Genomic DNA, 11,894 nt, shown 5'->3' on the forward strand with positions numbered 1-11,894 from the left:
TGATCCTCTGATAAAGCATAACTATATCAGAATAGGAAATTGAGGCATTCGTGCTATAGAAAATTGCATACATTGTGAATGTGAAAATAAAGAATATCTGAGCAAGCCAAGCCAAGAGCTACAAGGAGATTGAACCAAGAAACAAAGCAAATTTTGAGATAAGAGATTTTGCCTTCAAATTATATTTTTAGCATTAGGAGCTATCTGGAAGCAAATTCATTTGATTGGAGAATGGCTTGTTTTCATAGATTTTAGAAATGAGTCCTTTGTCAGAAACACTAGTTGTAAAAGTTGTTTCCCAAATTATTATATTTCTTTTGATCTTGATTACAATGGTTTTGTTTGTGCAAAAGCTTTTTGATTTAATGTAATCACAATTATCTGGTTTGTTTGATGTTCTCCATCTCATCCTAAGTCATAAACTGCTTCCCTTTCCATTGAACTGACAGGTAAACTGTTCCTTGATCTCCTAGTTTGCTTTTAATATTGTCTTTTATGTCTAAATCCTATACCCATTTTGATCCTTTCTTGGTATAGGGTGTGAGATGTTGTTCTAATACAAGCTTCTGTCATGCTCATTTCCAATTTTCCCAACATTTTTTATTGAAGAGAGAGTTTTTATCCCAGAAGCTGGACTCTTTGGGTTTCTCAAACAGCAGATTACTATAATCATTTCCTGTTATCTATTTTGTACCTAGTCTATTACACTGATCCATCACTCTATTTCTTAGCCAATACCAGATAGTTTTGGTGACTGATGCTTTATAGTATAATTTTAGATCTGGTAGAGGCTAAGTCACCTTCTTTTGAACCTTTTTTCATTAAATCCCTGGAAATTCAAGACTTTTTATTTCTCCATATGAAATTACTTCCAATTTTTTCTAACTCATTAAAGTAATTTGGGGGGATTTTGATTAGTAAGGCACTAAATAAGTAGTATAATTTAGGTAAATTGTCATTTTTTACTATATTAGCTCAACCTATCCATGAGCAGTTGATATTGACCCACTTATTTAAATATGATTTTATTTGTGTTTTGTAGTTGTTTTCATAGAGTTTCTGAATCTGCCTTGGCAGGTAAACTCCCAAGTATTTTATATTGTCTGAAGTTACTTTGAATGGGATTTCTCTTTCGAGCTCTTGCTGTTACATATCTTGCTAATCATATATAGAAATGATGAGGATCTGTGAGGGTTTATTTTATATCCTGTGACTTTGCTAAAGTTGCTAATTGTTTCTACTAGGTTTTTAGATGATTTTTTTAGGATTCTCTAGGTATACCATCATGTCATCTGCAACAAGTGAGAATTTGTTTCTTCCTTCCCATTCCTAATTCTTTCAATTTCTTTTTCCTCTCTTATTGCTGAAGCTAACATTTCTAATACAATATTGAATACCACTGGTGATAATGGGCATTCTTGTTTCACCCCTGATCTTATTGGGAATGCCTCATGCCTATCCCCATTCTATTTACTTCTTTAACTTCATTCTTGTTTATTTTATGGTAAGATTTATCTAAATCTGAGAGCAGGAGGTTGAGGTTTCCCACCAGTAGAGTTTTGCTGTCTATGTCTTCCTGTAACTCATTCAACTTCTCCTCTAAGAATTTGGATGCTATACCACTAGTGCATACATATTTAGTATTGAAATTGCTCTGCGCCGCGGTTGCCACGGTTGCGGCCGCCGCCGCTGGGCTGTCAGGTGGAAGGCTTGGCAGGTGGCGGGGCGTCGGCTCCGTGACGCGGTCCCCGCGGCGGTGCTACGGTGTTTGGAGAGCGGGTGCGGCATGCCTAGACCCGGGGTCCCGGCCGGCGCTCGCGCGGGGCTCGGCTTGGTGCTCGGGGCCGCCGCGGGCCTCGGGCTCCTCTGTGACTTCTACCTGCAGCGGAGGAAGCGGACCCAGAGCCCCGGCGGGAACTGGAAGGCGGCCGACTCGCTGGCCTACGGCCGCAGCCCGGAGCCTCGTCGCCAGGTGATGCTCCTGCGAGCAGCACCAGGGGAGGCATGCCGAGGGAGAAGCAAGAGGAGGTGCTGGATCGCCTGGACTTTGTGTTGAGCAGCCTCACTGAGCTTCGGCAAGAAGTGGAAGAACTGAGAAATAGTCTTCAGGGTCTTGCTGGGGAGATTGTGGGGGAGGTCAAGTCTCAGATGGAAGAGAACCAAAAAGTGACTCGGAGGAGAAGGTATCCATTCAACAGGGAAAGAAGAGACTCCACTGGTTCCAGCTGCATCTACTTTAGTGCGAACTCTGGAGCACCTTTGACTGAAGGAGAGAGCGAGGGAGGGTACACAACAGCAGAGTCTGACTATGACTGGGAAACAGAAAAGGAAAGTGGGGAGGATGAAGATGAAGTGAGCTGTGAAACAGTGAAAACAGGACGAAGGGACTCCCAGGACCTGACTGGTGATGGGGATTCTTTTCTGCTGCCAGTGGACTCTGCGGGTGGAGAGGAGCTGCTCCTGCTGCTGCAACAGGCAGATGAGCTACACCAGGGAGACCAGCAGAACAAACAGGAGGGTTTTCAGCGGCTCCTCAACAACAAACTGGTGTATGGAAATCGCCAAGACTTTCTGTGGCGCCTGGCCCGGGCCTACAGTGACATGTGTGACATCTCCGAGGGGATAAATGGGAAAAAGTCATATGCCCAAAGTGGAAAAGAAGAAGCAGAGGCTGCCCTGGAGAAAGGGGATGAGAGCACCGAGTCTCACCAGGGGTACGCGGTGCTGTGTGGTCAGCAGGCTGAGCATGAAGGCATCCAGAGGCGCATCCAGAGCGGCTATATTTTCAAGGATCATATAGATAGAGCTATTGCTCTCCAGCCAGACAACCCCAAGTCGCACTTCCTCCTTGGAAGATGGTGCTACCAGGTATCTCATTTGACTTGGCTAGAGAAGAAGACTGCTGGAGCCCTATTTGAGAGCCCACCCAGTGCCACAGTCCATGATGCTCTGCAGAGCTTTCTGAAGGCAGAAGAACTAAGTCCTGGATTTTCCAAAGCTAGAAGGCTTTTCATCTCCAAGTGCTACAGGGAACTAGGGAACAACTCTGAAGCTGGGCAGTGGATGAAGTTGGCCCTGGAGCTGCCAGATGTCACTAATGAGGATGTTGTCTGCCACAAGGATCTGGAGGAGCTGAGAACAGCATTGGAAGAATAAGCACAGGGCTTAGTCTTCATCACCAGAAGGGCAACACCACATACAGTAGTAGCAGAGAGGCAGTTCCCTCTTTCCTTGGAATGGAGGCTGAAACCAGAAGAGGAAAGTTATAATGATTTTTCATCAGTCCAAATTTCTGGTTTTATGTGCTTTTCTTTTTACAACTATGAATTCTGTGATTGAAGTGGCAGAAGGAAGTACCTGTGACTATCAACACAGGCCTGGTCAGGGCAGTGGCACTGAAAACTGCCAGCTGGGGGGTAGTGGGAGGATGACACTACTTTTTAGCTGTTGGGGAGGTAAATGCACTTTATAAAGCCTTCAAAACAAAGTATGGAACGCTCTTTTCATCCTTTTCACTGACAAGTCCCAACTTCATTGTAAATACCCCTAGGATCCACCTTGCCTGATCAAGGTGGGGGCAGGGTATGAGAAGACTAGACATTACCTTTATCTTGCCCTAAAATGGACTCAGGCTTGGGGTGGGATCTAGCTATTTTCTCCCTGCTGGGTCTTGACATTTTTTTTAAGTGACACATTATCTTGTTTAGGATACTAATAAATCTATGGTATTTATAGCTGCCTGGTCTGTATTGTGGTACAAAATGGAAATAAATTAGCTTAAGTGGCAATAAGAAAAAAAAAAGAAAAAAAAAGAAATTGCTTCATTTTCTATGGTACCTTTTAGGAGGATAAAGTTTCCTTCCTTATCTCTGTTAATTAAATCTATTTTTGCAACTGCTTTGTCTGAGATAAGGATTGCTACCTCTGCTTTTTCACATCAGCTGAAGCAAAATATATTTTGCTCCAACTTTTTACCTTTACTCTATATGTATCTCTCTGCTTCAAAAGAGTTTCTTTTAAGCAGCTTAATGTAGAATTCTGGTTTAATCCACTCTGCTATTTACTTATATTTTATGGGAGAGTTCATCCCATTCACATTCAAAGTTACAATTACTAACACAATATTACCCTCCATTCTTTATGCCCTCTGTCTATATTCTCCCCCTTTTTTCACTTTATCCAATATTTTGTTTCTAAATACCACCACCTTCAGTGTGTTTACCTGCTTGTATCCAACCCCCCCCTCCCTTTTCTTTCCTCTTTCCATTTGCCCCTTCTTCCCCCTCCCCCTTTCCCCTTTTTAATACTTGAAAAGTAAGATAAGTTTGTTAATTTAACTGTGTGCATGTTAACTTTAGGCCTAATCTGATGAGAATAAGCTTCAGGTGATTCTCACCTGCTCCCTTCTTCCCCTCTATTGCAAGATAGGTCCTTTGTACCTCTTTGTGTAATATGATTTACCCCATTTAATCTTTTCCATCCTCTAATATGTTTATTGCTCCCCTTTTAAAGGAGATATTGTTTTTAAATCATTCTAGCAGAGTCACGAATAAGTCATGAGTTTCCATTACTTCTGGCTAAGTATATTCTCTCTAATAGAGTTACAGTTCTTGAGAGTTATGAGAATCTTTTTTCCCAGGTGGGGATATAGCTGGTTTCATTTTATTGGATAGTAGGGTTTTTTCGTCACCCCTTTATTTTAACCTTTTCATGTGTCTCTTGAGTCTCCTGTTTGAAGCCCAAATTTTATATTTAGCTATGGTCTTTTCATCAGGAAAAGTTGGTAATCTCCTATTTCTTTAAATGTCCATCTATTCCCCTGGAAGAGAATGCTAGTTTTGTCAGACAGTGAATTCTTGGCTGTTTGCCAAGCTCCCTTGCTCTTCAGAATATCACATTCCAGGCTCTTTGATCTGGTAATATTGATGCAGCCAGGTCCTATGTAATCTTTACTGTGGCTCCTTGGTATCTAAATTGTTTCTTTCTGACTGATTTTTCTCTTTTATATGATAATTCTGGAATTTGGTCACAATATTCCTTGGTATTTTCATTTTAGGATCCATTTCTGGAGGAGATCAATGTATTCTTTCAATAACTATTTTGTCCTCTCCCTAGGCCAAGTGGGGGGGGGGGGTGCAGCTGGATATTGTTATCCTTGAATAATGTGGGCTGGGCCCTGGTTTGAGGTAGTTAATCTCCCTGTTCTGCTAAGGGAGCTCTGATTCCCATGCCTGATCCTGGGGGGAGGGGGACTGTTGATCTGTTTCTTCTGGGAAGAGGACTTTGTTGAAATTAAAGTATGGAGCCCATAGTCATTCAGACCAGCCAAGTCAAGTGATTTGATGTCCAACCACAGCCGCTCTCTGTGATGGAACTCACCCTCCAGCCCTGCTTGAGCTCTGCAGACCACTGCTCCCACAACCAAAGCCTCTGTGGCTTAGGTTGGTCCTCTGACTTCACCCTGCCAGCCCCTAAGCTGCCTCCCCCCTTCATTCTGCCACCCCTGGACTGGATCTCTGCTCTCTGCTCCCGGTTCATCCATGTTCCCTTGAAACAGACCTTGTTGGGAGATGTTCTAGCTTCTTATTCTGTGTTTTTTGATGGAATTTCTGTTAAGAGATGTCTTTCATATTATTTATGAGGGAAAGTCAGGAGACCTTAGCACAATTCCTGGCTTCTCTCTGCCATCTTGGCCAGATGTCCTTTGACTGATTCTTGAAAAGTGAGGAGCAATTCAATACCAAAGCCTGAATTAAACACAGATGTTCTAGACAGATAAGAAATTACTGAGATTTCTCATCATTTGAAACTTAAAGGTAGAGAATCTAGAAAAAGTAGGATCAAAAATTAAATAAAAATCTGATGCAGAGAAGACTGTATTTGTTGATTTTCAATGTCCTATAATATACTCTCTTCTCAAATGCTGATGTATTTGAGCCTTGTCTTCCCCAATTGCCACAACTATTTAAGGTCTTCCCAAAAATTCTTTTGAAAACTCCAAATTAATTAATATAACTGATTTTAGTTTGATATCACCTCTCTCTCTCTTTTAATCTTACTGAGGGTGTAGTTCTTGTTAGCTTAAAATAACTTCTAATTGATGGAATTTCAGACTATGCCAGTAAGAGGGATAATCTATTAAGAAGTAAAGAATTTTTTAGACTCCCTAAAATCATACTACTTTCTATCTCTATCTAAGTCTGCCTTGCTGTAAATCAGGTCCCTTGAATTCAGTAGGGGAATGAGGGTCTCTAATGTCAACCCTCTCCTCTTTTGGAGGGAGAAGCAGGCTATTGGTCCTATTCTGCCTGGTCTTCTGTTTTCTAAGTAACTTTTGAAGCAGGGGCTACCTTGAGCTGATCTTTTTTTTAGGGTTTTTTTTGCAAGGCAAATGGGGTTAAGTGGCTTGCCCAAGGCCACACAGCTGGGTAATTATTAAGTGTCTGAGACTGGATTTGAATCCAGGTACTCCTGACTCCAAGGCCAGTGCTTTATCCACTACACCACCTAGCCACCCCTCTTGAGCTGATCTTGATTAAGAATCCTCTAACAGACCCTGTCTCAAGTTCCATCACTCAGGATTAGTAACACCTGTCACTTGGTTAAACTGCCTCCTAAAATACCTAAGACTTGTGCTCCCTTTGCTATAGAAGTGCTATTTCCAACTGAAATATAGATCCAAGACTCTTCAGAGGAACCTTAAGAAAACATTCTACCTTTTCTCTGTTCTCCCTTCACTTTCCTTCAGTTGATTTCAGAAATGACTTCTGAGAAGTGAGGAATGTGGAATAGCTTTAAATCCCCACTTGTATGCCCTTTCCCTAAGCCCAGCCTCTGCTCTGTGATTTATTCCTCTTGATAGGGGCAGGGGGGGAAGAGGAAAGGGGAAAAGTTGGGTTTTCATGAATATTTGTGGTAAAGAAAGAAGAGAATTCGTCTGAGACAGAATTAGTGTGTTGATTTTGGTCCCAAGTTTCTACTTTCTCCAGCTACTATTTGGGATAAATTTTAAATCAGGATACAACTCTGGAAAAAGTTATACTACTCTAACATTGATTTTGAGGGACCTCAATGAACAAAAGGATTTTTTTTCTTAGGAATTTAGATGAAATTAGAAGATTTGGGCTTACTCTTCTCCAAGCACTTAGCAAAACTCCAGATAGATATGCTTACTCTTTATAATTGATTTGTTTTGATTTATTTTTCCTCATCATGAAACATAATGTTGTCTGTTCAAAATTCATATTTATGAGGGAGAATATTGGTCATGACTTTGCAAAAAAACATTAAAATCTAAAGAAAGATTTTTGTTTAAATAACATCAGGATTGTGACACAAGCTGAAAAATGCCAGGAAATTCCAAGCTAAAGGCAGATAATTCATCCTTAAGACATGCTGTGATGCCTATTTTCCATTCTTCTCATGAGTCTACAAGTAGAGTTGGGGTGTGGGGCTAACATTACATTTTCTATGTCTTGTCAGTTCATGTCATAACCTTAGAATTACTCAGATGTTCTTTATTATTTAATAATAATATGAGATTATACTGATGCCTTTCTCCTACTTTTATTTAATGCTGAACAAGCATTTTTGGCACTCACAATTCAAATTACAGGCATTTTGACCTGTGCCTCAGTATATTTGGCAATAAAATAAAATATCTTGCTCCATCATCTATCCCAAAGGCCTTAGAAAGAAATTATTGTAGCATTCTTGTTCTTAGACCACATAAAAATCTGTGATCAATGGCATGTCTGCAATCCTAAAGTTAGCACATTACTTGTAAGGTCTTGGATGGAGGTGGAGGAGAGAATTGAAATAAAACAGACAGAGTGATTTTTTTTGTACAACTGGGAGGCTCTGATTCTTATAAATGAAACTAAATGAAACATACATTTTGTGCTACTCCAGAATTATTTCCCATCCTGCTTCTACTCTATTCCCCTTTTCAAGGTTGAAATGTTTCTAAGAGCTAAGAGTGTCTTTGTAAGATTATCAATGGGTATAGAAATTTTCCCCTTCTTGGAATCAAGATAATGCCAATTTATTGGCATCTGTGAATGATGCTGGAAAGCTGAAAAACTGACATTGACATCATACTTTGATTATTCTCTCTTCTGTTGCCAGTGATTATAGTAGAAGAACAAAGAAGACCATTAGAATGTGGTGAAAACATACCATCATTGTAATAATTAAAGAGATAGTTCAAGGAGCTATTATTCAAAGAGTAATTATAAATCAACAAGTATATATTGAGCATCTCTGCACTTAAATGAAATGGAAAGAGGGTGGAAATGTGGAAGTCATGGTCCTTACCTTCAAGGAATTCATAATTTCCCTCTAATTTAGTCTCTATAGTCCTTTAATATTCCAATGGAGCTTAGAGGAATCTACTACAGAGCTATGGATTCTTTTAATTTAGGGGATCCAAAGAGGAAAATCAAAAATTATTGGTGCCAAAAACCATCTTATGTATTCTTTTATAACCTCTTTCCATCAATCTGTGATTATAAGTCTACCCAGTGTCTTAGATGTCTCTCTGATGTTGAATGAATACTGGTGGAGCACAAAGTTTAATGTAAGCAGGCATTTAATGTTCATTGTTTATTATCATTTATCTCTGTTTCTGCTTCTATCTCTCAGTCTCCGTCTCTCTCTCTCTTTTTTTCTCTGTCTGTCTGTCTGTTTGTCTCTGTCTCTCTTTCTTTGTCTCCCTCTCCCTCTTCCTCACTCTATATAGCTTTTTCTCTGATTGACTCACACCCCACTCTTTTTTTTTTAACCCTGGGCCACATACATTTCTCTGATGATATACTTCTCAAGCAAAATTTTTCACTTATATTATGTTGTAACTACTCATATCCATTATCAATTAATTAATCAATAAAATTTCATCAAATGCCAGGCACTAGAGCTCTAAAAAAAACAAAAATGAAGCAATATCTTCTCTTAAGGGAGTTTCAGTCTTTTGAGACATTAAAAGAACTGTGTGGTTTCTTAAAGACAATACAGTTCACTCTTATCTTCCTATTTCATTTTGGGCTCTTTGTCCCATAGTTTCTGCCCACATTACTTGACTGATGAACCTTCTATACAGGTTATTAATCCCACTGCATGTCATGGTTTGGACAACTGGCATTCTTCATGTGGGGTAGGGATTTTTAGCCCCTGAGTAGTATTAGCAATGTAATATAAAAATAATAATACCTTATATTTGTATCTTACTTTACAGTTTATACAAAGTACTTTGCATACATCATCTTATTTAATCATCATAAAAACCCTGTCATAGAGAAGACTCTATTTCAAATGTCATTATCACAATTTTGCAAAGGAGAAAGCTGAGACTCAGGAAGTTGAATGTGGAACAGAAGGATTGGTCTGTACATTCATAAACGTGAGGAGTTCCTGGAATTCCCATTGCCAATTCAGGTTAGCATCTTCTCTGAAACTCAGTCTTGGAGAATTGTCTAAAAAATGAATAGTAAAGAAACTTGATCAGTTAAAGCAAAGATTTGACAAAGAGGAGACTTAGACCCCACTCTTACTTACCACCCTTCCTCTCTTATCTAAGTCATGCACTTAGTAAATGGCAAAATCAGCAAAAGAATCTAAGTTTTCTGATTTCTAAATTCAGCTCTCTTTTTAGTAGACAAGGAGAAAAAAATGACTTTCCTCTAATAAGTGAAAATTATATCAAGATGCTACTATAATTATTTTCAAAGTAAGGAAAAGAAAAAACTAGAAATACATTCCTATCTATTAGGGAATGACTGAAGAAAATATAACCTATGAATATGATGGCACATTATTGTGATGGGAAAAATCAAATTATTCAAAAGAAATGGAAAAATCTACAAAATATAATGGAAAGGAAATAAAGGAGAACCAAGAGCACAATTAAGATATTGATTACAATAATATAAATGATACAATACTAAAAGGTACCTTAACACTGATTCAATTCAATGACCAATCTTTAATCTAGTGAAAACAGATGATGAAACTGATGAATTCACTCTATAGAAGAGGTGAAAATGTAGAAAGGGTGTAGAATGCTTAGAAATGGTATCTATATCCTGATATTTGGGCAGCTAGGTGGTGCAGTGGATAGAGTACTGGCCTTGGTTTTAGGACAAAAGTTTGAATCTACATTCAGACACATGTCACTTTTTAGCTGTGTGACCTTGGGCAAGTCACTTAACTCTGACTGCCTGGCATCCAGAGCCATCTCCAGTCATTCTGATTCATATCAGGTCACTGGACCCAGATGGCTCTGGAGAACAAAGTGAGGCTGTTGACTTAGCACAGCCCCCACCCCCTCACTCAAATCCAATTCATGTGCTTGTCATGGCATACCTCCCTTATGTCATGGTCTTCTTCACAAATGAAGGAGAAACATTATTATTATTATCCTGACATTAGGTCATTTTATCAGTATTTTTTGCTTGACTTTTTATTATCTGGATCAATTTTATAAAGAGAAATAATAGTTAATAACAAGCAAGTACTCAATAAAAAAAAATTTGAGGAGGGAAAGTAGCTAAAATGAAAGCAAGAAAGTTAACAAACTGTTATAAATTAGTTGAAGACAGAAATTAAGTGGACCAAAAAGGAATAAGGAAAACCTGTCAAAGCATTTTGTAATCAATAACAAAAAAATTCTTTAAATCTGAGGAAGGAAGGAAGCCAGAGAATTTTCATAGGGGAGCAAAGGAAGCACTCATGAAGTCACAGGAAATTACTGAATGAATGTATCTTTTGCCTCTGTCAATTTGGGAGATTTCCATTTTTAAATGGCATGTGAACTGAATAGGCTGAATGTACTAACTCTTGCCATTTCTGCTTTCCTCATGATTCTTGTCTTCCTTTCTCCCTTTTTTATATACCTATTGCCATCACTTGTTCTGTGCCAGGGTCATCATAATATACCATTAAGATTTTTCATCCTTTTGATTTCCCTTACTTTTAGAATGTCATGGTTATTAGACTGAGGATAGTCCAGAATCAGGGTTATTTTATTGCTTTATTTTTTGTTTGTTTGTTTTAGTAATGAAGGACAGAGGAACAATTTGACGTGGAGGATAGAGGCCTGGCATCAGAAAAACCTGGTTTAGGTCCTATGCCTGGCACATAGTGTTAGAGTCCTAGCCTCTTAGGGGCCCCCAAACTGCCCCCAAGTCTCCCAGGGCCCCCAAGCTGCCCCCAAGCTGATCTCCAAGATCCTAATCTGCAGAATAGTTGCTGGTCTGCAATGGTAGAAGAAGTTACTTCACTGAGAGCTTCACACACCAGTGAAGTCACAGGTCTGGGCCAAAAACAAAAAACAAAAATAGTCATGATGAAGGCCTACTCATTTTTTCAACTGATCTCAACATATCCCCCTGTTTCTGAAACTGAGATTATATTATAGAATCATAAATTTAAAATTGTAAGGAACCTATGAAATCATCTAATCAAGCCTTCATTTTTTTCTCTTTATGTGAAAAAACAGCTAATGTCAATGGATAGATTTCTGGATTCTTATAAAGATAAAGGGATTGATAGTACAAAGGCATGGAATTGGATCATAGAATATTCTATGTGAGCAACAGCAGCAAATATATGTCAAGCTAGATTGTAGAAAGTGTCAAGGTCAGTAATAATAGAAAAATAGCGAAGAGCCTTAAATGTTAAACAAGGACTTTATATTTTATTCTGGAGGAGATTGAAGTTGGTTTTAAGGAATTGTTGACCCCTCTGAAATTGAGGAAGTCAAATTTTTCTGAGGATTTTTGTTTAACTGCTATACCTTCTTGGATCTGGTCTTCTCCAACTCTCTTTTTTAAACCTTGATCACTTAACAATTCAGCATGTTCTTTGGAAAAAAATACAAGGATTCCTTGGATTTCCTC

At 38.9% G+C, this 11,894-nt stretch overlaps 1 pseudogene; it reads left to right on the forward strand.

The window, feature by feature from the left end:
- Positions 1 to 1,786: 1,786 nt before the first annotated feature.
- On the forward strand, positions 1,787 to 3,425 carry LOC141489844 (regulator of microtubule dynamics protein 3 pseudogene; annotated as a pseudogene).
- Positions 3,426 to 11,894: the final 8,469 nt, after the last annotated feature.

This window comes from Macrotis lagotis, chromosome 5 (assembly GCF_037893015.1).
Source record: "Macrotis lagotis isolate mMagLag1 chromosome 5, bilby.v1.9.chrom.fasta, whole genome shotgun sequence".
In the NCBI taxonomy this organism is placed as follows: domain Eukaryota; kingdom Metazoa; phylum Chordata; class Mammalia; order Peramelemorphia; family Peramelidae; genus Macrotis; species Macrotis lagotis.